The sequence below is a fragment of the Eubalaena glacialis genome, chromosome 14 (genome assembly GCF_028564815.1).
Source record: "Eubalaena glacialis isolate mEubGla1 chromosome 14, mEubGla1.1.hap2.+ XY, whole genome shotgun sequence".
Classification (NCBI taxonomy): domain Eukaryota; kingdom Metazoa; phylum Chordata; class Mammalia; order Artiodactyla; family Balaenidae; genus Eubalaena; species Eubalaena glacialis.
In genome coordinates this window covers 15,960,942-15,988,474 of record NC_083729.1, presented here as the reverse complement: position 1 = coordinate 15,988,474, position 27,533 = coordinate 15,960,942, and the positions used below count along the sequence as shown (strand labels likewise).

Here is a 27,533-nt window from a genome sequence, read left to right as displayed (position 1 = left end):
AGCAAGCCCAAGCAGCCTGTGGAGGGGCCACATTGAGAGGAACAGGGGCTGCTGGCCAACAGCGCTGGCTAAGTTCCCAGACAACAGCTGGTACCAACTTGCTAGCTGTGTGGTTGTGTGAGAGCTATCTTAAAAGTGGATCTTTATTCCACCCCATAGTTGAGCCATCCCAGTTGTGCCACTAAGTTTCAGGGTTGTTTGTTATGTAACAATAAGATAACTAGAAAACTAGGGGGGGAAAACAGAGAGAGAGAGAGAGAGAGACTGAGATTTTAAGGAACTGGCTCATATGACTTTTGAAGCTTCGCAAGTCCAGAATCTGCAGGGCAGGCCAGCAGGCTGGAGACCCAGAGAAAAGCTGTATTCCGAGTCCAAAGGCAAACTTCTATCAAAATTGCTTCTTGCTTGCGAGAGATCAGTCTCTGTTTTATTAAAGCTTTCAACTAACTGGATGAGGCCCACCTATGTTATGGAATGTAATCTGCTTTACTTAAAATCCACCAATTTAAATGTGAATCTCATCCAAAAAACACCTTCACAGAAACATCCACAATATTGGTTCACCAAATATCTGGGCACCATGGTTCAGTCAAGTTGACATAAAATTAGCCATCACACACATCAAAGGCTCAGAGCTCAGGATTCCAGCACTTTTCTTCTGGGCCCTGGAGAGGCCTTGACACTTTATTATGTACAACTTCACTGGAAATGACAGAAGTACATGCTCTTTGTTGCCAAAATTTATCATTGATTGGCACTGATGCTAAGTACCTAAATTGCAACTCTGGGGGTGTAACATTCATTTGATGACAGAACAGATTTGAAAAATCCATTCAGTGCCATATAGGAACTAACCCAAGCAGCAGGATTCTTTATCAGAACCTCATGAAGTATGGGAGGAAGACAAGGTATAGTCTTGATAACAGGCACACGTGCTTTAAGGCTTTGACACTAATGACCAGTATCCAGAGATGAAAACAGATGTGAGGGTTAATTAGTACTTCTACTACCCTCAGTACTTCCACTTATCCCTGACCTATGGAGAATGGGGAGATGAGAACATTCAGTGCTGTTCCAAAACTGTTTCTGAAACATACCCAACAAGGGATGGACATGACAAGAGCTTCTCTTCCCACCTTGCAAAAATCCTATGGTGGGTGGAGGAGTGTCTTGCTTCAGGGAGGCCTTTCCACAGCTCTCTCTTATCTCTCCACCTTCAAGTCGTATGCTGACCCCATCCCTCCTCTTGTTTAATCAAATCAATTTCTCCTCCTTGAAGGAAAAGGAGGGGTACTCTTTATGTTATAGACCAGAATATTTCCAGAAATCTGGGTAGAGAGTGATCAATACGTGATATCTTGCAATATATCTGTTTTTACTAGGTAAGACTCTACCTCCAATTTGGATTAGCACTAGAGAGTCAAGTTCCAGATACCTGGGCCCTTATTTCCCAACTATTTCACATCCATGATACCCATATCTCACATCTAGAGGAGAATTTGACCATATCTACAAGACCAACCTCTTCTTTCTCTAACTGGACAGTCACCCATTATCCTGAATTCCTATGATGCTTGTACATCATTTTACTCACTTATTTGATCAAAAACACAATCAAAGTTGGGCCACCTCCCTGAAGTTTGAATAAATCATTTAATCCCTTAACATCTCTGAGCTTCAGCTTCTTCTTCTGTAAGAGTAACAGTTGGAACATGGCAATTACTATGCCTGCCTCACAGACTGTTGTGACTATCAGATGAGACAAATCGGGGGAAATGCTTCAAAATTTAAAAAGCAAAGAAAATCACAGAATATAAATTATTATATTGTCAGATCTGCCTTAAACTGAAAAAATTCAGAAAACAGAAATTTTGTCTGTCTTCCCTTTCAATGTCATCATTCATCCCAAGTTCAAAATTTTGAAGTCATTTTCAATATCACTCTTTTTCATTCTCTAGTCCAAAGGTCATTAAACCTTTGAAAAAATCTCCTACATTCTTCTTTCACTTTCCATCTAGGATGTTCTCAAGGCTGTCTTTAATTCTCCCCTACCCACCTCAGCCAGCAACCTCCAAATCCAATCCTTGTGACACATGACTGCCATGTTAGTCTTCTTAAGCCATTTATGTTTAGAATTCCATTCCCCTCCTCAAGAATTACCAGAAGCTCCTCACTTTCCTGTAGGATAAATTTCAAAGACCTTCACTTATCTTGTCTTCCACTGCTTCTCTTTATAATTTGCCCAATCAGTAAAATCTTTCCTCATGTCTTGGTCATTCCAATGCTCATAATGTCTAATACTTTGCTTATAAACTATTTTTCTATACTGGATGATCCTTGTTTTATCCCATTCTGATAAGAAGTCTAATGTGGTTTATGGTGCTCAGCTCAGCCATGAATCATTAGAAGAAGGAAATGTTGGTTTGTGTCTGCTCTCATAATAACGCTAGTTCCATCAACATCGCTGATGTCCAGCTTCTTTGTACATATGAATCCGGGTAAGATGCTTGATTAGGTTTATAAGTACATCTTGTCCTACAAGACTAAGCCAACAAGGGTAAAGACATTTTATTGAACAAAAAATGTCCAATGATTAAGAAAAATTAGTACTTGCAGCAATCAACCACATTCCTCTCTGTTTACATCTAAAGTTATGACCACTTAGAGCAATGGAAAAAATTTTGTGTTCTAGAACAGAAAGCAACATTTTAAAAGTATAAAGTAAACAAGGAGAAAAAATGTCAGAAAATCATCTCAAGAAGTCCGCCTCATCTTAAGAAGTTATCCACTTAAAGTATAATTTCAAAAAGTTAAAATGACTTTTAACTTGCAAATACAAAATGAACACAAGTCAAAGATTTTATTCAGTATTTTATTTTACTCAAGCTATTAATTAGTAAGAGAAACAGTACGATATTAAGACTAGCTTAAAGGAGAATTTGAATATATATATGTTCATATATATGTATATATATATACATACATATATATTGAATTTATATTTCTGAAATATCTTTGGAATCCTGAAATCGATTACCTAATAGATGTAAAACTGATTAATATTCTTAAGCCCAACAAGATATTAATGTTTAGGCTTCTCTTTTTTACCGAGAGAAATCAATTTTACCTCTACCAGACAAAATTCATTTGCATTACTAAGGACAATAATCATATGTACTACAATCAGTTTTTTATAAATTACCTTCTACCCCTACAGAAGGCCCATAGAAAACCAGTGAAAGAAGCACACCTGTTTTCAATTAGACAACCCCCAAGTATACACTAGACAATATCCAGCACTACACCGAAAGGACATACATCAATCTCTTTTGCCCATTTCCATGTCTGGGACAATGTTTCCTGATGATCCCCATGTAAGCAACACTCCACAGACAAGTATAATAGGGAAAAAGAAAGCAGGGGTGGTCTGTAGTTAGATCAGCCAAGGCCACAAAATGGAAAAAGAGGAAGGGCAAATTAAAGCTGATGTCCCACTAAAGCACCATGGGTGGGCAGAGGTGACATCTTGACTTTCAATCCGCTGCTTCTAGGACCTTTGTTACTGTCACTAAGACCTTGCAAACAACCCAGACTCCTATTTGCAACTCCCTAAAAACTTCCCAACTCAGTCAGACAATAGAGGAGTGCTATACCACAGGCCAAGATGTGGTGGAGATCTTGAGCTGATTCTGATCAGTTCAAACTAAACCTAAGTCACAAGTCTTTGGTCTCACTCACCAGGATGCTGCCTTCCTTCAGGAGGATTATGGATGTCCTAGGACACCAAGTAAGAGGTAGTCCCATACAGAGTGGTTGGGTACATTCCAATCAAAAGCTCTGAAAAGAAGGTCATAACTCCTCCTGCTGAGGGGTCATGAGTGGCAAGTTGACCACTGCTAGGGAGTTTCTTATTAGGCAGCTAAACCCAAGGGCAAGTAGTAAAGCTCCTCAACCCAGGGGATGCTCAAAAGGAGAGACAGCCTGTGGACACTGGTCTAACTCCTTTATGGCTCATGGGTAGTGAATACTTTAGTTGCTTGCTCACGTGGGACATGGAATGGTCTCCAGATGCCATTTGTCTTCCTTTCCCCATGGTCCATCCCAGTTCCACCAAGCTCTCCCCTAATTGGTTGTATCTTCCCCTTTCTCTCGCAACCCTCCCAGCCTAAAGAATGTCCCCAAGCTTCCTCTTATCAAAAAGTCTTCCAATCTATAGTCCAGTCACTTGAGTTTCTCCCCTTTCACTGAGGCTTAGAGTTTTGAAACAAAAACAAGGATGGCTTTCTTTCTGTCTTCTGCTGTGTCCTTCCTACCCTGATGCAGGGAGTGTGGAGTGCCCATTTGACTGGGTGAGAGAAGGGCCAGAAGGACACAAAAGGAACAAAACTGAATCAGGTACTATTTCAACAGCATCATACCACAAATATTGTCTCAAAAGCATGGAGTGGATTTGAGACACCAGTGACCCAGCCAAGATGACTGGTGACATAGCTTACACCATCCACAGCTGCACTCAGAGTCAATGCTTCTCTTTCACAATGTTGTTTATTCATTCATTCATTCAAAGATGTTAATGTTTTGAAATTTTATTTTGTTAACTACTTTGTCCAAGTAAAGGAAGCATGATGCATAAAATATCAAATAAAAATAAAGGAAAAAATTACTTTGGAGGTGAATATAATATTCAGAGTCAACATAGGTCAGAAACCATACTGGATGAGAGAGTTTCTGAGTTCAAATCGTCATTTGAACTGAGAAAACACTTGTGAAGAACAAAGGAAAATGTAACTGACTGAAGTGCCCTGGACCTTGCAATACAATCAATGGTGATAGAAACAAACTTCCATCTCTATGCAGGTAGAATCGGATACAGAAAACCCATATACCTCTGAATTGAGCACCTACTGTAGGAAAGGTATTTTCCTGTTAAAGCCATAAGTAAAAGTAAGGTGAGACATCAAAGGAAGAAGATTTCCGTGAGAATAAAAGCTACTTTTTCAGGAGAAAATCAGTTGGTAAATGGAGTTGGGGGGTGGGAGGGACTTAACGTGTTGGAATCTCATTCACAAGAGCATGCAAAGCTGGTGAAGAAGTTGTGATGAAAACTGTCATCCTCCCAGAACTTATTATTTATGCTATGGCTCATGGATGCTCTGGCAAATTTGATTTTAAAAAACTGTGAATTTCTTCTCCATAAAAATGCATAAACACACAACTTTTAAATGTTTTATTTCATTGAAAATTGACTTGTTCGATAACCTGGTATCAATATTGCATAGTGAAAAGAATATTGAATGGGCTCTGCCACTGACATAGGTGAGTTCATGTAACCTCTGTGGGTCATCTGTAAAATGAGAGGGTTGGACTAAATGACCTCTATGTGCCCTTCTAGAACTAACATCATACATGTTTGTAATTGAAGAGAAATTCCATATTCCTTAGCGAAGGATCTTGCATTGAAAGCAGGCACTCTTGGGGAAAAGGGTGTCTTCCCCCGCTCACTCTTTCCTCCTGAGTTCTCCCTTACTCTTAAGGTCCCTGGTTGACTTTTGTAGTTACCATCATGCTGACTTCAGAAGGACTCTGCATATCCTCATGCCCAAGATGGACACAGGCCCTTGCCTTGGTCTCCTGAATAATGCTTAGATGCACCTGAACATTTAAAATGGAAATACACACAGAGAGTAGCACACATCTAGAATAAATTGACTCATAAGCTATGACTTACTCATGCTCCCTTTGTGATCTGCTACAGGGGTCCCACTCAGTCTACATCCTCATGGGCCTCCAGGGATAAAAAGGCAAACTTGAACACTCTTCACTTGAAGGTGTCCTTATAAAAACCTAGACTCCTCATAGTTCAGGTTCAGAGAGGGTGAGAAAGGCTCAGTTATTTCTTTTATCCACTGAGTTCTCCCTTACAGTGGTTCTGGCCTCTCATCTATATGACAGACACCAAGAATGATCTTTTGAGACCTGAAACCATAAAACGTCTAGAAGAAAGCATAGGCAGCATACTGTTTGACATCGGTTTTAGCTGAATTTTTTTGGATATGTCTCCTCAGGCAAGGGAAACAAAAGCAAAAATAAACAAATGGGACTATATCAAACTAAAAAGCTTTTGCACAGTGAAGGAAATTATCGACAAAATGAAAAAGGCTGCCTATTGAATGGAAGAAGATATTCTCAAATGATATATCTGATAAGGGGTTAATAGCAAAAATATACAAAGAACTCATACACTCAACATTAAAAAAAAAAAAACCAACTTGATTTAAAAATGGGCAGAGGACTTGAATAGACATTTTTCCAAAGAAGACATACAGATGGCCAATAGGCACATGAAAAGATGCTCAACATTACTAATCATCAAGGAAATGCAAATTAAAACCACAACGAGATATCAGTTCACACCTGTCAGAATGGCTATTATCAAAAAGACAACAAATAACAAGTGTTGGCGAGTATGTGGAGAAAAGGGAACCCTCAGGCACTGTTTGTGGGAATGTAAATTGTTCAGCCACTATGGAAAACAGTATGGAGATTCCTCAAAAAGTTAAAAATAGAACTACCATATGGGGACATCCCTGGTGGCACAATGGTTAAGAATCCATCTGCCAATGCAGGGGACATGGGTTCGATCCCTGATCCAGGAAGATCCCACATGCCACGGAGCAACTAAGCCCGTGTGCCACAACTACTGAGCCTGCGCTCTAGAGCCCGTGAGCCGAAACTACTGAGTCTGTGTGCCACATTGACTGTAGCCCGCGTGCCTAGCGCCTGTGGTCTGCAACAAGAGAAGCCACCGCAATGAGAAGCCTGTGCACCACAACGAAGAGTAGTCCCCGCTCGCCACAACTAGAGAAAGCCCATGCGCAGCAACGAAGACCCAACACAGCCAAAAAAAATTAATTAATTGATTGATTTTTTTAAAAAGGGAAAAAAATCTTAAAAAAAAAAAAAAAAGAACTACCATATGATCCAGCAATTCTACTCCTGGTTATTAATCCAAAGAAAACAAAACCATTAATTTGAAAAGCTATATGTACCTCTATGTCCATTGCAGCCTTATTTACAATAACCAAGATATGGAAGCAATCTAAATGCCCATAAATAAATGAATGGATAAAGAAGATGGAGTACATACTTACAATGGAATACTACTCAGCTATAAAAAAAAGAATTACATCTTGCCATTTGAAACAATGTGGATGGACCTAGAGGGTATTGCACTAAGTGAAATAAGTCAGACAGAGAAAGACAAATACTTTGTGATTTCACTTATATGTGGAATCTAGAAAACAAAACAAAGGAACAAACATAACTAAATAGAAACATAGTCATAGATACAAAGTACAGACTGGTGGTTGCCAGAAGGGAGGGGGTGTTGGAGAAGAGAAAGAGGTATAAACTTCCAGTCACAAATGAGTCACAGTATGAAATGTACAGTGTGGGGGAATATAGTCAATAATTATGTAATATCTTTGTATAGTGACAGATGGTAAAAAAAAAAAAAAAAAAGGCAGAAAAGAAATGAATGACCTTTTGGAAGACCTCACCCTCACCACCACCACCAATTCAAGAGTCATGCCCTGGCGGGATTCCGTTTGATCCTTCTATTAGAACACAACACAGTAACCCCAACTCTCCTACTGGGAAATAACACAGGAAAGATATATATGAAAGTAGACCAGTATTATACACTTTGGTAATTGCTGTAAGGCAAATGTATCAGTCAAGATTAGAGTTGGTGCACATAACAGAAAACCTAAATAGGGCCAGGTTAAAACACAATAAATAAACCTCTATCTCTCATGTGAAGAGTTCAGAGGTACATAGTCCAAGGCTGTTAAGGCAACCTCACAGTGTCAATCTTAGATTTCTCCTTCTTTCTGCCCCACCATCTCTAACACACGGTATTTCTTCAAGGGAGCCTTGTGGTCCAAGATGAATGCTGGAGCTCCAGCCAATACATCCACATTTCAGGCAGTATGTAAAGATAAAAAAGGCCAGTTCCAGTTTTCGCCTTTTGAGAGGATTTCTTAGAAGTCCCACTCAGCATCTACTTGTATTTCATTGGCCAGAGATTGATCACTTGGCCAAAAGAAGTTTAGGAATTGGGCACACTGCCACTCCAAATAAAATCAGGAATCTCTTACGAACGGAAGAGGGGAGAAGGGATATTGGATTGGCTGTAAATTAGCCATCTTTACTTCAGCAGGTGTGTACAAAATACAGTGGAAACTCTGCAGGATGCCTGAGGCAGGGTAGGAAAGGCTTCACTGAAAAGGTTTAGAATTTGAGTTAAAACAAAAGGAACGAAAGGAATTAATTAGCTTCCCCAGTTGGTGAAGAACATCCCAGGCCACACAAATAGGATGTGCAAAGACAAAGGGATCAGAATATAGCTTGTAGGGAAACTCTAGAAAGTTTAGACTCCTGGAGGGTGGAGATGAGGCCAGAATGGAAGATTAGGACCAGATCGTGAAGACCTTATTATGCTGGATAGAGTGTGGGTTTCAGCTTTCAGGTAAGAGGGAGCCAAGAAGCAATATTAAGCATGGGAGTGACACAGTCTAATGTTCACAACTCAAATATCATTCAGCACTCACGTTAGGATATGTCCATTAATGAGTGGTGCAAGGGGAATTCTGTCACATCCTAAATGGTTCACCCCAATAGAGTCACTAGGAGATGTTAAGAACATCTCTAGTGCTGGGAGAAAAAGGAAGGAGGAGCAAGGCAAACAACTGGGCTAAAAACACTTTCCAAGACGTCCTTCCAAAGACACACACACACACACACACACACACACACACACACACACATGCAACACACTACAGACAAACCCAATATAAACACATTCCAAATCTGCAGAAGTTTACAGGGAATCCTGGGGCTCAGATGAACATAATGGAGGGAAAAAATTAAGAGATGGATAAAAAAGTAACACTTAATTCTGATCTATTCTTTTGTTCTGTCTTTTATAGATCAGTCTCCCCCACCACCACTTAAATCCTATCTCACTCTTAACATAATGGAGAGCCAATTTTTTAATCAAAAGCCATTTTTAGGATCAAAGAGAAACATATTTCTAGGCGGATAGTATGTTAGTTATATCTTGTAACATCATATGGTAAGGGGTATTCAACTAAAATTAGAGATGATATTCACTGAAATTCTCAAAAAAATCAAATGCCTCCAAATCCAGGGGGGGATATTGAATCTTTTTTCTTCCAGGATATTTTTCTCAAGTACCAGCGGAAGTGCTAATGAGAGACAGGCCTCCTTGCCATTCAGTGACAAATGTAATAGGTTACATGAAACCACAGAAAATGAGTCTATTTAAAAATGTCAGATACAACACTAAAGGAAAACTAGGTCTTGTATTTTTTCCTCTTGATCATGGTCTAATAGAGACAATTCAGAAATGATTTCTTCTGAACTTGGTGATATTCATGATTGAAATAGTGTTGCTAATGATAACAATGTGTAGAATTATTACATGGAAAGTACTAATAATGCAAATCATATGGCCTGTAGTTGCAGTTCCCCTGCAGATTATTTTTTCCTAGGCATATTTGATTACTCAGAGATTAGCATACTAAAACTCAGATTTGTACTAACATATAGAGAATTGGGGTTTATAAGAACAAAATTAGACAATTAACCAAATTCTCACTTATGCCAGCTTTGCCATGTAAAATAATGACAATGTAAGGCAGGGGGCACTGAACCAAAAACATTATATTCAAATATTTTTGACATCTTACACTTTTGCTTAGATCTATCAATAAATATTTAATATTCTATAAGACATTACAATATTTGAAAAATTATATAAGCACTTGCTAAATCAAAGGCACAACTCTTAATTTATTGTGTTAAAAATAAGATGCATATTTTGGAATCTTTAAATATTGCCCGACTTCTTAACTATGTTTTCAAGAAAAAAATAGAGTATTTTCTTTTCCCTGTTTAGAATTTTTTAAACTATCTTCATATCCCATACTGTTTATATATCTGATGGTTATAGAAGACCATTTTTTTCCTTCTATAAGAGAGATCATTTATAAAGATATATCACTATGATTACAGGTCATTTCCACTGGTTTTAAGGAGTAATAAAATGAGAATTTAAAAATTGCAAAAAGTAGAGGCAGTGTCATTTTTCATATTAGTGAATTTCTATAACCATGTCCCAAAGCTGACGGGTATAGAGCAATGGGATTTTCTCAAAGAAACAAACCTGTAATGGAGGAACTTTTTTGACCAAAGGCTTGGAATCAAACAAATCATGACTATGACCACATATGTGTCATAAAAGCAAAGACACAACTATAAATTTTGATACAATTTAATTAGCAAAAATTATATCTTAAGTTCCATAAAATATACTTATACATTATTTGTTCAAAAGATGTTACTATGCCATATTTGAGTATGCATATTATATGTATATATAATATAGTATATAAAGGTACATATAAAAGAATATATATACATAAATATATTCAATATATGCTGTGTCAGACAGTTTTGCCAGCTGATGATGCAATAACAAAAAAACTCAGAAATCTCAGCAGTTTACAACAACAAAGATTTAGTTCTTGCTCCCATTACACGTCCTTCACTGGTTGCTTCCACCTCTATTCCATGTCTTCCTCATTCTGGGACCCTGGATAAATGAACAACCCCAATCTGGGACATACTGATCTTGGGGCAGAGAGATAAGAGGAATGACAGAATCCCACAAGGGTAGAAACGCTCAATGGACCATCTGTTAACATTTCATTGTCCAAAACAAGCCACAAGTTTGATACCAATGGGACACAAAATACAATCTCTCAGTGGGAAGGGCAGAAAATAATTGGGAATAACTTTATTGCTTAAGAGACTTCCTGGAAACATGTTTATCCAAACAATGGACTGTTCAGCTCTCTTCTTCACAGGACAGTAGATCTCTCAACTGGGCAAATCTGCCTGCTTATCAAATGACTTTACCCATCAGTACATCAGAAATATGGGATAGAAGCAAAGCAAAGCTCAGAAGAAAATTCATAGCTGGAAAGTTTATATTTACAAACAAGTCTCAAGGTAGGAAAAAAGAATGTCAAGGAAAGCAGAAGGGAAGAATTATAAAAAGTATTCAATAATGAATTTGAAAAGAAAAAACATAAAACTATTACATAAATCCAAGAGCTGCTTCTTCCAAAAAAAAAAACGTAGAAATATATAAACACAAACCATTAGGTCATCTGATCAAGTGGGGAAATGAGAGATAGCACAAAAGTACAAAAGTTGAAAATGATGATGGAATAACCACAAACACAGAGAAAACTGAAAGATTCAAAAGTGACTACTTTGCTCAACTCTAAGCAAATAAATATGAGAGCCTGAATTAAAAGGGTAATTTTTAGAGAAAATATAAATTATTGATAGTTCCAATACTATTTAAATTGTTCCAGAGCATAGAAAATAAAAAGAATGAAAACTTCTAAATTCTTTTTATAAAACTAGTGTAATACTGGTAACAAAACCCCTAAAAGCCACAAATTAATCCCACTTAAGAATATCAATGTATAATTCTATGTAAAATATTAGCCAATAGAATATAGCAGTGTATTAACATACCATTTTATTATTATTTATATTTTTGACAAGACCCCCAAAATAGTACCCTTCATCTGGATTCTGAAAAAACTGAGAAATAAGACCCTAGTCTTATTTATGCTTACAGAACACCTGGAGGCCTAAATATCATCTCGATTTCTGATAAAGGCTATATTAGGGCCCATAGCTAGCATGCATATCAAAAGGGCTTGCAAAGTGAACCCCAGAATTAAACAGACTTACCCACTCAGTCCGAGGCAATCTTCTACAGGGGTGGAGAGTTGCTTAGGTTATATCATGGAAGAGCAAAGACCTCCTACTCCCTATGGGATGCTAGCTCCCAGAAGAAGAAAACAGAAATGAGTTAACCATGAATAGTTTATTCTTCCAAAAGTTACGTTATCAGGCAAGTCACTCCACTTTCCCTTGGCAGAGTGCAGAGGGGCTTGAGAGAGGCCAGGACTGTTAAACTAATTGAGGTCCTTCATTTTGAAAAGAAACATTGCGAGCGAAAATTATATTCCAGCTTGTTGGTTTTGTTGGTTTTTTTAAAAATTCATTTGGTTTGACCATTAGCCTATGGTCTATATCCATCAAGAGAGAGATCCAATAGGAGAGTATTGCTCCCACCCTCAGGAGGCTATTCTACCAATAACTGCTCTTTGGATGTCCTTCTAGGACCACTGATGGACAAGATAGATTTTGCCTCCAGAAGGCTATCAACTTGCTTAAGAGTACATTATTTAATAAATCCAAGGCCATGCTATGATTCATGCTCAAAGCTAAAACTTTATTTTATCTACATTTTATTTTCCATTTTAAATTTTGTCCTTGCTACACTGTCTAAAATAGACCATCAGAGGCTCTACAATGAGAGTAAATGACAACATTAATATACTCCAGTGGTAAAATGCAAACACTTACTGTTGTCCTAGAAGCCCCAGATTGGAACCATGAGGACACAGTCAGCTAGACCCATTTTAGAGAAATTGAATATGAGATGGATATTTAAAAATATTAAAGAGCTATTGCTAATTTTGTGCAGTGTAATAGTGGTATTGTTGCTCTTTCTTTGAAACTCCTTATCTGTTAGAGATTCATACTGAAGTATTTAAGGTTAAAATAATAGTGTCTGGAATTTGCTTTTAAATGTTCCATTAAAACAAATAAACAACAACAACAAAAAAAAACAGTCATGTGAACATACTGTAGATGTAATAAATGTAAGACTACAGATACGTTTAAGGTATCTTGAAAGCCAAGTAGTCTAATTCTGCCTAGGAAAGTAAGGACAGTGATATTTGAGTGTTGAAAGTTGTGTAGGAATTTTCTGGGCGAATGGGGTAGGGTTACCGGGGAAGAGAATAGCATTCCAGGCAGAGGACATGAGATATGTAAGGTCACGAAGGTTTGGAAAGTATGTTGAAATGGACGTGAAGGAGCACAGGGCAATTCTTCAGTAGAAGCTGTGAACAACCTTAGTGAAAATATTTGAGGTAAAAGCATTATTCGTCTTATTCTCCAGGATAGAGCATATCTTGGGTCACAAATCAAGCCTTGGTAAATTTAAGAAAGTTGAAATCGTATCAAGTATCTTTTCCGACCACAATGCTATGAGACTAGATATCAATTACAGGAAAAAAAACTATAAAAAATACAAACACATGGAGGTTAAACAATACACTACTGAATAACCAAGAGATCACTGAAGAAATCAAAGAGGAAATCAAAAAATACCTAGAAACAAATGACAATGAAAACATGACGACCCAAACCTATGGGATGCAGCAAAAGCAGTTCTAAGAGGGAAGTTTATAGCAATACAATCCTACCTCAAGAAACAAGAAACATCTCAAATAAACGACCTAACCTTACACCTAAAGCAATTAGAGAAAGAAGATTAAAAAAACCCAAAGTTAGCAGAAGGAAAGAAATCATAAAGATCAGATCAGAAATAAATGAAAAAGAAATGAAGGAAACAATAGCAAAGATCAATAAAACTAAAAGCTGGTACTTTGAGAAGATAAACAAAATTGATAAACCATTAGCCAGACTCATCAAGAAAAAAAGGAAGAGGACTCAAATCAACAGAATTAGAAATGAAAAAGGAGAAGTAACAACTGACATTGCAGAAATACAAAGGATCATGAGAGATTAATACAAGCAACTATATGCCAATAAAATGGACAACCTGGAAGAAATAGACAAATTCTTAGAAAAGCACAACCTTCCAAGACTGAACCAGGAAGAAATAGAAAATATAAACAGACCAATCACAAGCACTGAAATTGAAACTGTGATTAAAAATCTTCCAAAAAACAAAAGCCGAGGACCAGATGGCTTCACAGGCAAATTCTATCAAACATTTAGAGAAGAGCTAACACCTATCCTTCTCAAACTCTTCCAAAATATAGCAGAGGGAGGAACACTCCCAAACTCATTCTACGAGGCCACCATCACCCTGATACCAAAGCCAAAGATGTCACAAAGAAAGGAAACTACAGGCCAATATCACTGATGAACATAGATGCAAAAATCCTCAACAAAATACTAGCAAACAGAATCCCACAGCACATTAAAAGGATCATACACCATGATCAAGTGGGGTTTATTCCAGGAATGCAAGGATTCTTCAATATACGCAAATCAATCAACGTGATAAACCATATTAACAAACTGAAGGAGAAAAATCATATGATCATCTCAATAGATGCAGAAAAAGCTTTTGACAAAATTCAACACCCATTTATGATAAAAACCCTCCAGAAAGTAGGGATAGAGGGAACTTACCTCGACATAATAAAGGCCATATATGACAAACCCACAGCCAACACTGTTCTCAATGGTGAAAAACTGGAACCATTTCCTCTAAGATCAGGAACAAGACAAGGTTGTCCACTCTCACCACTATTATTCAACATAGTTTTGGAAGCTTTAGCCACAGCAATCAGAGAAGAAAAAGAAATAAAAGTAATCCAAATCAGAAAAGAAGAAGTAAAGCTGTCACTGTTTGTAGATGACATGATACTATACATAGAGAATCCTAAAGATGCTACCATAAAACTACTAGAGCTAATCAATGAATTTGGTAAAGTAGCAGGATAAAAAATTAATGCACAGAAATCTCTTGCATTCCTATACACTAAGAACGAAAAATCTGAAAGAGAAATTAAGGAAACACTCCCATTTACCATTACAACAAAAAGAATAAAATACCTAGGAATAATCCTACCTAAGGAGACAAAAGACCTGTATGTAGAAAACTATAAGATGCTGATGAAAGAAATTAAAGATGATACAAACAGATGGAGAGATATACCATGTTCTTGGATTGGAAGAATCAACATTGTGAAAATGACTATACTACCCAAAGCAATCTACAGATTCAGTGCAATCCCTATCAAACTACCACTGGCATTTTTCACAGAACTAGAACAAAAAATTTCACAGTTTGTATGGAAACACAGAAGACCCCAAATAGCCAAAGCACTCTTGAGAAAGAAAAACGGAGCTGGAGGAATCAGGCTCCCTGACTTCAGACTATACTACAAAGCTACAGTAATCAAGACAGTATGGTACTGGCACAAAAAACAGAAATATAGATCAATGGAAAAGTATAGAAAGCCCAGAGATAAACCCACGCACATATGGTCACCTTATTTTTGATAAAGGAGGCAAGAATATACAATGCAGAAAAGACAGCCTCTTCAATAAGTGGTGCTGGGAAAACTGGACAGCTACATGTAAAAGAATGAAATTAGAACACTCCCTAACACCATACACAAAAATAAACTCAAAATGGATTAAAGACCTAAATGTAAGGCCAGACCCAATAAAACTCTTAGAGGAAAACATAGGCAGAACACCCTATGGCATAAATTACAGCAAGATCCTTTTTGAGCCACCTCCTAGAGAAATGGAAACAAAACCAAAAATAAACAAATGGGACCTAATGAAAATTAAAAGGTTTTGCACAGCAAAGGAAAACATAAATAAGACGAAAAGACAACCCTCAGAATGGGTGAAAATATTTGCAAATGAAGCAACTGATAAAGGATTAATCTCCAAATTTACAAGCAGCTCATGCAGCTCAAAATCACAAAAACAAGCAACCCAATCCAAAAGTGGGCAGAAGACTTAAGTAGACATTTCTCCAAAGAAGATATACAGATAGCAAAAAAACACATGAAAGGATGCTCAACGTCACTAATCATTAGAGAAATGCAAATCAAAACTACAATGAGGTATCACCTCACACCAGTCAGAATAGCCATCATCAAAAAATCTACAAACAATAAATGCTGGAGAGGGTGTGGAGAAAAAGGAACCCTCTTGTACTGCTGGTGGGAATGTAAATTGATACAGCCACTATGGAGAACAGTTTGGAGGTTCCTTAAAAAACTAAAAATAGAACTACCATATGACCCAGCAATCCCACTACTGGGCATATACCCTGAGAAAACCATAATTCAAAAAGGGTCATGTACCACAATGTTCATTGCAGCTCTATTTACAATAGCCAGGACATGGAAGCAACCTAAGTGTCCATTGACAGATGAATGGATAAAGAAGATGTGGCACATATATATACAATGGAATATTACTCAGCCATAAAAAGAAACAAAATTGAGTTATTTGTAGTGAGGTGGATGGACCTAGAGTCTGTCATACAGAGTGAAGTAAGTCAGAAAGAGAAAAACAAATACCGTATGCTAACACATATATATGGAATCTAAAAAAAAAGAAAAAAATGGTTCTGAAGAACCTAGAGGCAGGACAGGAATAAAGATGCAGACGTAGAGAGTGGACTTGAGGACACGGGGAGGGGGAAGGGTAAGCTGGGACGAAGTGACAGAGTGGCATGGACCTATATACACTACCAAATGTAAAATAGATAGCTAGTGGGAAGCAGCCACATAGCACAGGGAGATCAGCTCGTTGCTCTGTGACCACCTAGAGGGGTGGGATAGGGAGGGTGGGAGGGAGAGGCAAGAGGGAGGAGATATGGGGATATATGTATACGTATAGCTGATTCACTTTGTTATAAAGCAGAAACTAACACACCATTGTAAAGCAATTATACTCCAATAATGATGTACAAAAAAGCATTATTAGTCTTGATTGTGCAAAGTTGAGACTAGAGTCAACTTTTCTCCACAGAATCATGCCACTTAAACCATTTAATTTAGACTATTATATTTTGTTAAATCAATCTCCTCATCTAGAATGCCATTTTCTTTCTCCTTTATACAAATAGTAGCTATCTTTCAAGGCAGGACTCAAGAACTCCTTTCAGTCAAAAGCTCTTCTTACCCAATTTGTAGTTCAGTGAATTCCCCCTCTTCTAACTCTTAAAAGCATGCTATTCAATATGGCACTTGATGATGAGCTTGTCTACAATATCAGGACAGTTTTATGTGGGATACTCTCATTTCCTCAGCTAGAAGGAGTTACCTTGAACCAAGCCCAGCACAATGCTTAGGATGTTATAAAATTTATCATGTGGAATATTTCCCCAAGCATTGGGAGAAGGCCAGATGTGGGCAGCCAAAAGTTCGGGCATCCACTCAGTCCCCAGAGATACTCTTTGTGGTCCATATCTCAATTTTACCATCTGGGAAAAAAAGATCAAAAAAAGCGAGAGAAAAGGAAAATGAATGTGGTTCTCTGACCTCTCTGAAATGTTACAAAAATGAATGATGCTTAAACTAAAAGTTAAGATGCTTTAATAATGTCAGAAATTCAACATTAAAAAAAATTTTTTTTGTTTAACGCTATCAATTTCAGTAAGGAATTCTAAAGAAGACCATAAATGAAAATGTACTCTGTGCTAATGACATGACTACTTTTTAGTTTTCAGGAACTAGACTATGAAAAGATAGGAAAGCATGAGACTCTTTTAAAAGGATCTAAATCGAAGAAAGCAGAAGTTGAACAGAGAAACCATAATAACAGAACAAGAGAATAGTAGACATTTTAGTTCCCCTGTTGTGTGGTCGCCAGCATTGTGGAGAACAATATCTCTATTGGATAATTCACAGAGAGCTAAATCATAGGCCTGGGCCTCATTAAGGTTGCTACTGAGAGTGTGAAACAAATATGTTAGTCTGGTTGGTTTGGACTGAGAATAGAATTCCTTTGCAGTTTTTAAGGACACAACATAATGAATTTTTAAGCTATAAACTTAAAAACTAATACACATGGCTAAGCCAAAAGAAACTCAAACATTAGAGGAAAACATAAATTAGTCAATTAGCTTTCTCTCTATCAAGATTAAACACTTATCAAAAGTCACATGAAACAGGAATACAGTCGTCCCTTGGTATCCACAGGGGATAGGTTCCAGGATTCTGGCACCCCCAATTCCAAAATACGCAGATGCTCAAGTCTCATATAAAATGATGTAGCACTTATTCAGCAAATAGCATAATGGAGGAACAATGAAAGAGAAATGGGCTTCTGTCACGTTTGGAAGAAGTAAGAGAAGTCATAGGATTTGGGTAACAGCCTGTACTCTGAAGACTGAATTCTACCTGGCTAATGTTATTCACTTGTTTACAAAACAGAAATGTCTAAGCCTTTATTTAGTTGGTATATTAGTTTCCTATTGTTGCTGAAACAAATTACCACAAATTTATTGGCTTAAAATTTATTATATTACAGTTCTGGAGGTAAGACCTTCAAAATCAACTTCACTGGGCTAACATCAAGGTGGTGGCGGGCCTGTGTTCCTTTTGGAAGGCCTAGGGGAGAATCCATTTCCTTGCTTTTTCCAGCTATTGGCTGCCTGCATTCCTTGGTTTGTGGCCCCTTCTTCCATCTTCAAGCCAGCAGCATAGCATCTTCCGATCTCTCTCTGACTATGACTAGTGCTTTCACCATCACATTTTCTTCTCTCCTTCAGCTTCCAGTGTCACATAGCTTCTCTGACTCTGGTCTTCCTGTTTCCCTCTTATATGAACCCTTGTGATTACATTGGGCCCACCTGGATAATCCAGGCTACTCTCCTCATCTCAAGATCCATAACACATTTTAATCATATCTGCAAAGCCCTTTTTGTCATGTAATGCAGAATACTTACAGATTCCATGGATTAGGACAAGGACATCTTTGGAGGGCCATTACTCAGTCTATAACGGTTGAATAGATGGATAATACAGATAGATATTTTGATTTATGAAAAACTCCATTCTTATTTTATTGGGGAATATAAAGTCTCCATTAAAAAATAAGAAGGAACGATGTGTAAAAGTTCTGTAGCAGTATAATTAGCCCACAAAAACCTTGTTGAAACGAGCAATTAGTTTCTGAGGAATCCAATAAAATGGGAACATACTATACTCTAAGGGGATATTCATCTGTAGCTAGTCCCAATCTCTACTTTGTTTTTAATTTATAGAGATAGTCGAACTACATTTTCCACATTTTTCTTATCCTTAACATACCGTGCTCTGCCACTAAAAGCTTCTTTATGGTATGGTTTCATTGAGGGGGACTAATGGATCATATCAATGGATAACAGTAAAACATTTGGAGCTGCAGTTATATAACATGTGGTGAATGACCTTGAAAGTCTTAAAATAAAAATATTATTCTAGTCTCTTTCATACATATGCATATATATGTATATATATACATATATATGTATTATTTTTGATGGCCTTAACATCTAAATGTTGATGTTTGCCAGGTTTTTTTTAGTTCATTCTTTTTATTAGCCAAGTGCCTCTACGAAGGCAATGCTATCAGTGAACAGTCCTATAGTGAGACACTCCAAGTCTCACAGTTCAAGTGTGCTGGCTTTTAGGACCAGCTATCTCTTGGTCAGGAGGAACAGTATAACTATAATATGGGGGTTAAATGTGGTTTTGTCGATTTTTAGCTACTGATTTTAAATTTATGTTTAAGAGAATCATTATGTGGACTTCTTGACCTAAAATGTTCGAAAAAAGACATTTATGTAGATCTCAGGGTACACCAGAGCCATCTTAAGGAGGCTGCATGGAGCAATGGTATTTTTACAAGCATTTAGAATTATTTACACTTAAAGATTTACAAATGAGAAAATTCACTATTAGAACCAGTGGAAAACCACAATTCAAAATTCACTGATACTCTCTCTAGAATATATATTGAAGATAAATCTTAGTTGTCTTCTACACTTAGAAATAAATCTTTATTTTTTTCTCTTATTTCCTTGCTCTTTTCTTCTTTTTCTTTCTCTTGTTCCTTTTTATATAATATTCAATCTACATATCTTAATTCAAAGGGTGTCTAAACTAAGAGTTTCAACTTTCTGTGTAATGGAATAATAAGGAAGATGGGAACATACTTTATTAATAAGTGCAGGTCCTTCTAACATTCTCATAACATCCACCAGAAATATTCTTTCCTGTTTTTCGAAACAAAACAAAACCACACTCGTAGATACAGAGAACAGATGGGTGGTTGCCAGAGCGGAGGGAGTTTGGGGGTAGGTGAAATGGGTGAAGGGGGTCAAGAGGTACAAACTTCCAATTATCAAATAAATAAGTTGTGGGGATGTAATGTACAGCATGGTGACTATAGTCGATAATATTGTATTGCATATTTGAAAGTTGTTGAGAATAAATCTTAAAAAGTTCTCATCACACACACACACACAAAAGAAATATTCTTTCCTATCAGAAAGATCTAAGTGTTACCTACCACTCTGTCTCACTCTCATTGCTATTGTGGGCCCTCAATCACTTCTGCAAAGTGTCTCCAACTACTCTCTTACCTCTGCTAAAGTGTCCCCAACAGCTGTGGCAGTTTCTAGGAGCTGTTTTTAAAGATCCCTGCACAGTTGATCTGGGCCATATCAGAAATGCAAACTTTTTATTTTTTTCCTCTTTCTCTTCAATGATGTTGCCCATAAAATGGCAGGAGGCTGAGACACTACCTCCCCTGCAACTTCTTCCCTGTAAGTGCTACATGTGGTTGACAGTCTCCTTAAATCATCCCCTGTCCGCGGGACACTGCACAGCTTCTCTGCTCAACAGAAGGCAGGTTTCCTTGATATTCTGTCACAGTGGTTCCTGAGCTGCATTGCCTTGGGATCCCAAAATCTCTCAGAGATTTTGTGGGAAATTTCTTCTTTCTGCTTCCTGCCATAATCCTTCTCTTGCTAGGACTCAGACATGAATCCATATGGTTTGGGCAAAGAGGGGACCATTTATCTCAGACCATCATTCTGAACTCTGTCCTCAAACTTCTCTTTCCCTTCTAGACCTATGTAAAGCATTTAGCACAAAACTTGGCACAGTAAATGTTCAGGAAATATTAGCCATTACTCTCATTTGACAAAAGTCTCTCCTTCTAGTAATTTACATTCCTTAGAGTTCCATAATTAGAATAATTATTCTACATAAGCCTAAATTTACCTTTTGAAGCTTTCTTTCCATAAATTATTCCTTGCCATGCAGTCATGAAGTTAAACAGTCAGAAGATCCTGCACTGCATCTCTTTGTGGACACTGCTAGATTAATGAAATGTGGAGTTAGCCCCTGAATGCTTTTATAATGAGTCCCCAGATGCCCCTGGAGTAGGTCAGCCTCTGGCCAACAGCCAGTGAGGAACAGTGGCTGGCTAACAATCACGTGACTGAGCTTAGTGCTGGATTTTCCAGCCTCAGTGGAGCTTCGAGATATCTGCAGCCCTGACCAACCAGCTTGGCTGAAACCTCAAAGACTTTGAGCTCCAGGTAGGCTCTCCGGGATTCCTGACCCTCAGAAACTGTGCGAGATAACAGATGTTTTAAGCTGCTATGTTTTGGGGTAATTTGTTAAGCAGCAGTAGGTAATGAATGCACTCCTCACTCTCTTTTCCTCTGCCTTTTAGTTCCTCTTCCACTGTCACTATATGTCAATGTATTTAATTTGTTTATTTTGGGTTTTGGTGAGAGCAAGTGTTTTTCTCTCTGGGTTGCTTTTGCATCCTCTGTGCCTGGAAGAGTGTTTGGAATGTAATAGGTAGTCAATAAACACTGAATGAGTAATGAGAGTCTAAAATTCTTGTAAAAGGTGAAACTGTTTCATTTATCGTTTTTAAATCAGTATACAATGGTCTAATTTTATAGCCATGTCTGCTTGTAGTAGACACCTTTATGGAATGTTTGCCTGCTCACTAAAATCCCCTTAACTGTAGCAGAGGGTCCCTGTCTACAAGGTACAATATGACCCCTAGTGCTTGTTACTGATGATTGGACAATTGCTGACAACCAGACCCAAGACAAGGCAATCAGAAAGTCTCCCCTGAGCATTTAGAATTAAAGTCAAGAGCGGTGAGAAAAAAGATCCTCTCTGTGTGGCTGTCCCTGTGTATCAATTAGGACAGGCTACACTGTAAGAACACCAAAAGTAACAACAGAGGTTTCTTTCTTTCTCCAAAGTATTCATCACAGGATGGTCAATAGGCTTTATGTAGCAGCAGCTACTGAAGGACACAGGCTCTTGGGACAGACATCATTCAAATGTTGCCATCACCTCACCAAAGGAAAAAGTGAAGTTTTGGAGCATCTCACACAAGAAATCAACTGCTCAGCTGGAAGTGACACAGCATTCTCCTCACAACTCATTGGCCAGAATTACTCACATCCCCTTGGTCCCTCCCTTCCTCCACTCCCCACCCCTGAACTATAAGGGAAGTGCAATCCTAATAAGTGCCTAGAAGGTAGAAAGTAGAAACTATTTGAACAGCAAATAATATGGGGATAATAACACAGACTGGCCAAAGGTCTGGAAAGATAGATTAAAAAAAAAAAAAAAAATGGAACCTCTTTGGTTAACTTTTCTGGCACAGCCTTATTTAATGAAATCAGAGACACAAATCACTTGAGCAATGCACCATAAATGCATATGCAAGAATTGAAAGAACTGCTGCATTTGAACCACACTTATCGGAATTTTGCACACATTGAGCTGTGCATTAGTAACGAGGGACAACACCTTGAACATACCATGTAATGTCACTGCAATGTAATCATTCACTTATTTTGTGCATTTGTCTATGTTTCCAGACTCTATGGTCACACGTTAATACTGACCTCATTGGGGTTGCTGTGAGGATTAAAAATGAGTTGATTCATGAGAAGCTCTTAGCACAGTGAGTGGCATCTTCTAAACTCATTGGGTTAACTATTATATTTAGGAAGTAAAGTGAAAGCAGGGAAGGTAATGAAGAGGTACCAGTCAACTTCCAACAACTGGTTGGAAGGTGGTGCCTATCACTGAGATGTTGAATGAAAAAGGATCAAGTCTTCTTTTCTATGTGTGGGGGAGATTACTGATTTGCCAGTCTACTTGTCTGCTTCTACCCCTGGCTATAAAACTACTTTGTTTTCTCTATTGCATTTTTGAACAGATATATGCCACTCACCTATTACGTGCCAGGTGCTGAGGATGCCAACATTTCGCAAGATGAATATGACCTTTGTCTTCATGGAGTTTGGATGTGGTAAGCTCGAAATACCTCTGGAATAGGCATTTTCAGCATTTTGCTAAAGGGCCGAGTAGCAGAGGCTGGGCATATTAATGCTAATAAACAGGGCAACTGAGAACCAACTTTCCTGTGAATGTGGGGAAAGGAAGGGAAGAGATGCAACCAGTAACGTAAAAAGGGAAACATGGGCATGGGGGAGAACTGGAGAAAGGGAAGCTGAAGTGTATCAAGGATGACTAAAATAAGAGGCGGATGAAATTCAAATGAAAGGGAAGAGACAGTTCCAGCATAGCGACAGCTTCCCAGCGGTCTCGCTGGATCTGGGCCACAGAGCCCAACCCAGGGTCAAGAATCTCCCAAACCCCGCCACACCACGTGTCCTAAAGGCACCAGTTCCCGGGAGCGGCGCGCGGCGCGGTGCTGTGACGTCAGAGGGAGGCGGGACTTCCGGTCTCGGTGACGCCTAACCAAGACGGCCGCGGTAGAGCCAGCTGCCTTCTAGGCTGACAGGTGAGGACCTGCCTCCCACGCTCGGGGTGACTTTGTAGGAGAAAGGACGGCCGGGCAGGCACGCGGGAGCTGGAACCCTTCCTCTCTATGGCTCCTCGCAGAGCCCGTGCTGTCCTTAGCCAGACGGCTGCGACCGCTCGGGGGTTCGGGGCCACTTTGGCCGGGAGCCCCTTTGGCTGCTTGCCCAGCGGGAACGTACCATTTGTATTGCTAACTGTAGCCCGCCTGTGGAGAGTCTTATGGCGGCCCCTCTGCGGGGTAAGGTCCAGGACGTTGGGCGACTGGCAGGGAAGAAGTGACTAGAGTCTGGGCCGGGGACTCCAAAGGTCTGAGTTCTTGTACCAACCAAGCCTCTAGCCCTGGGCAAGTCACTCTCGTCCCTCCCTGGGTCTCAGTTTCCAACCTTGTCCATTAACGGGCTCTTTTAGTTTGGAATCGAGTTTCTCATCAGGATCAACTTCCTCCCCCACGCCTCTCCCAAATTTGTTACACCAGGTATCCTTGAGAACTGACTCTTGCACCAATCTCTGAACTTGACACTCCCCTAACCAGTTGTTTGGGGTTCACTATAGCTGCGGTAATATTTCTCCGTGGCGCCAAGGTCAAAACGGCGCTTGCTCCCTTGAATTGGGAGTGCAGCATTTTGGGGAAACAATTGCGGCTTTTGTTGCCTCTACCGAGTGCCATGCATCATGGTATTTTTCAGAAATAGTCTGTCTCACTTTTTCTCATGTATAAAATGGGGTACAGTAGTAGCCACTTGATAAGATTATTTTATTAACTGAGATAATTCATACAACACTTGGAACAGTGCTTTACATGTAATAAGCACTCAGTAAACATCAACTCTTAAAGAATGACCCGTACAGCTCTCTTGAAGTTCTTTGCAGCAGACACCTAGTGCTCACGCTGCTTTTCATCCACACATAGGCCTTACTGTAAACTGTCACCCTTGGGTTTTTTTATTTTTCTACACGAGACAGGTTGCATAATTCCTTTAAGATCCATCCAAGTTGTTGAGTGTGTCAATAGTTTGTTCCTTTTTATCGCTGAGTAGTATTCTATGGTATGGTTGTACCACAGTTGGTTTTACCATTCACTTGTTGAAGGACATTTGCGTAGTATCCAGTTATGGGCTGTTACAAATAGAACTGCTGTGAATCTTTGCTTGAAGGTTTTTCTGTGAATATGTTTTCATTTCTCTAGGAAAAATGCCCAATAGTATAATTGTTGTGTCATAGGGTGTGCATTTAGTTAATTCATGTGATCATATGTTTTTTCTTTAGCATCTTGATATGGTGGACTACACTGATTGATTTTTGAATGTTGAATATACATGGAATAGATCCCACGTAATTCTTCTTATACATTGCTAGATTCTATTTGTTAATATTTTGTTAAGGTATAGATATGAGAGGTATTGGTGTGTAGTTTTGTTTTGGGTTTTTTTTTGGTTTGTTTCTTTGTGTTTTTTTTTTGGCCACACCGCATGGCTTGTGGGATCTTAGTTCCCTGACCAGGGACCAGGGATTGAACCAGGCACAGGCAGTGAAAGTGCCGAGTCCTAACCACTGGACCGCCAGGAAATTCCCATGTAGTTTTCTTTTTTTGTACTGTCTTTGTCCAGTTTTGGTATCAGGGCAATAGTATTCTGTAGGGTCTTTAGTGATAACCCCTGTTTCATTCCTGATGTTAGTAATTTGCATCTTCTCTCTTTTTCAGTGGTGGTTTATTGATTTTATTGATCTTTTTCAAAGAACTAGCACTTTATTTAATTTTTCTGTTTTCAATTTTATTGATTTTTGCTCCATCATTTTCTTCTGCTTGCTTTAGGTTTATTCTACTATTCTTTTTTCTAGTTTCTTGATTATTAATTTGAGACCTTTTCTTGTTTCTAATGCTAGCATATAGTGCTATAAATTTCCCTCTCAGCATTGCTTTTGTTGCATCTCACAAATTTTGGTGTATTGTCTTTTCATTTTCATTGAGTTCTATGTATTCTTAGAATTTCCTTTGCAACTTCCTGTTTGGCCCATGGATTATTTAGAAGTGTGCTCTTTGGTTTCCAAGTATTTGGAGATTTACCTGTTGTCTTTTCTGTTACTGATTTCTAGTTTTATTCCATAATGGTCAGAAACATAAGCTGTATGATTTTAGTTCTTTTAAATTTACGTTTGTTTTCTGGCTCATGATGAGGTGTATCTTGGTGAATGTTCCATGGGCACTTGAAAAGAATGTGTATTCTGCTGTTGTTGGATTTCAATTGCATGTCAATTATATCCTGTTAGTTGATGGTATTGTTAGGTTCTTCCATACATTATTGATTGTCTGTCTAGTAGTTGTTTTCATTGCTAAAAGTTTCCAACTATAATTGTGGAATTTTCTGTTTCTCCGTTTAGCTGTATTGGTATTTGCTTTATGTATTTTGAATGTCTGTTGTTCAGTGCATATATATTTAGGATGTCTTCTTGGTGGATTAATCTTATCATTATGAAATGTCCCTCCTCGTTCAGTAATTTTCTTTGTTTTAAAGTCTACTTTATCTGATAGTTGCATAGCCATTGTTGCTTTTTAAAAAAAATAATATTAGCATGATATATCTTTTCCCATTCTTTTATTTGCAACCTACCAATGTCATTATGTTTGAAGTGAGTTTCTTGTAGGCAACATATAGTTAGGTCATGTTTCTTTTTAAATCCATTCTACCAATTTCTGCCTTTTAACCAGTATAATTAGACCATTTGTATTTAAAATAATCATTGATATGTTAGGGCTTAATTCAGCCATTTTATTATTTATTGTTGTTGTTGGTTTCCTCTGTTATTTTTCTGTTTTTCTTTTCTTGCCTCCTTGTAGGTTACTTAAATGCTTTTTAGAATTTTATTTGACTTGTTTACATTCTTGAGTATATCTCTTAGTATACTTTTTTTTTTTCATGGTTGCCCTAGGTATGGCAGTATATATACATAACATCACACAGCCTACTTTTGTATTGACATTTTACTACCTTAAGTGAAGTGTAGAAACCTCACTTACATTTACATCCTTTTACCCTTTCCATTTTTTAAATATAATTATCAGATTTCCTCTACATACACTGAATACCACATTAAACTTTTGCTTCAACCATGAAATATTATTGAAGAAGCTAATGACGAGAAACATAATCCATTATATTTACCACTGCTTTTACCTATTCCATTGTTCTTTTTTATCTGAAGTTAAACCTTATTCACTTAATCCTTTCTGTTTGGAGAACTTCCTTTAAGAGACCTTACTTAAGAGGTAGCTGTGTTAGTGACAAATATCTTTAGTTTTTCTTCATTTGAGAATATCTTTATTTCTCCTTCATTCTTGAAGGATAGTAAGGATAGTTTTTTCTGATAAGGAATTTGGGGTTGAGAGTTACTTTCCTTCAGCACTTGAAAAACGTTTGCCACTTCTTCCTAGCCTTCTTGGTTTCTGATGAGAAATGTGCTGACATTCAAATTATTGTTCGCCTGTAGGTAATATGTCATTTCTCTCTGGCTGCTTTTTAGATTTTTTTCTTTGTTTTTAGTTTTCTGAAGTTTGACTATGATGTGCTTTGTATTGTATTTCTTTGGTTTTATCCTATTTGGGGTTAACTTAGCCTCTTGAATCTGTAGGTTTTATGTGTTTTGCCAAATTAAAGAGGTTTTTATCCATTATTTTTTATAACATTTTTCAGCCCCATACTCTTTCTTCTATTTCCTTAGGGCTCTGGTTATACAAACGTTGGGCCATTTGTTATTTTCCTACCAGTCCCTGAGATCCTGCTCATTTTTAAAAAAGTCTGTTTTCGTCTTGTTTAGATTTAGTAAATTCTATTGATGTGTCTTCAAGTTCACTGATCCTGTTCTGTCAATTTAACTCTACTAGTGAACCCATCCACCAAGTTTTTAAAAATGTATTATACTTTTCAATTCTAT

The 27,533-nt window shown here is 38.0% G+C and overlaps 1 protein-coding gene and 1 long non-coding RNA gene across 4 annotated transcripts in view; one reads left to right on the top strand and one right to left on the bottom strand.

The window, feature by feature from the left end:
* Positions 1–23,068, bottom strand: part of LOC133104709 (uncharacterized) — a 43,523-nt gene extending 20,455 nt beyond the window's left edge. The window contains exons 1-2 of the long non-coding RNA XR_009703697.1: positions 23,011–23,068; positions 11,857–11,946 (exon numbers count right to left, since the gene is read on the bottom strand). This is a non-coding gene — a long non-coding RNA (uncharacterized LOC133104709). The remainder of the gene's footprint in view (positions 1–11,856; positions 11,947–23,010) is intronic.
* A 444-nt stretch (positions 23,069–23,512) lies between these two features.
* The window catches only part of LDAH (lipid droplet associated hydrolase), a 93,304-nt gene continuing 89,283 nt past the window's right edge, over positions 23,513–27,533 (top strand). For all 3 annotated transcript variants that reach the window (XR_009703728.1, XR_009703729.1, XM_061210590.1), the window contains exon 1: positions 23,513–23,583. The gene's annotated coding sequence lies outside the window, so the exon portion shown is untranslated. The remainder of the gene's footprint in view (positions 23,584–27,533) is intronic.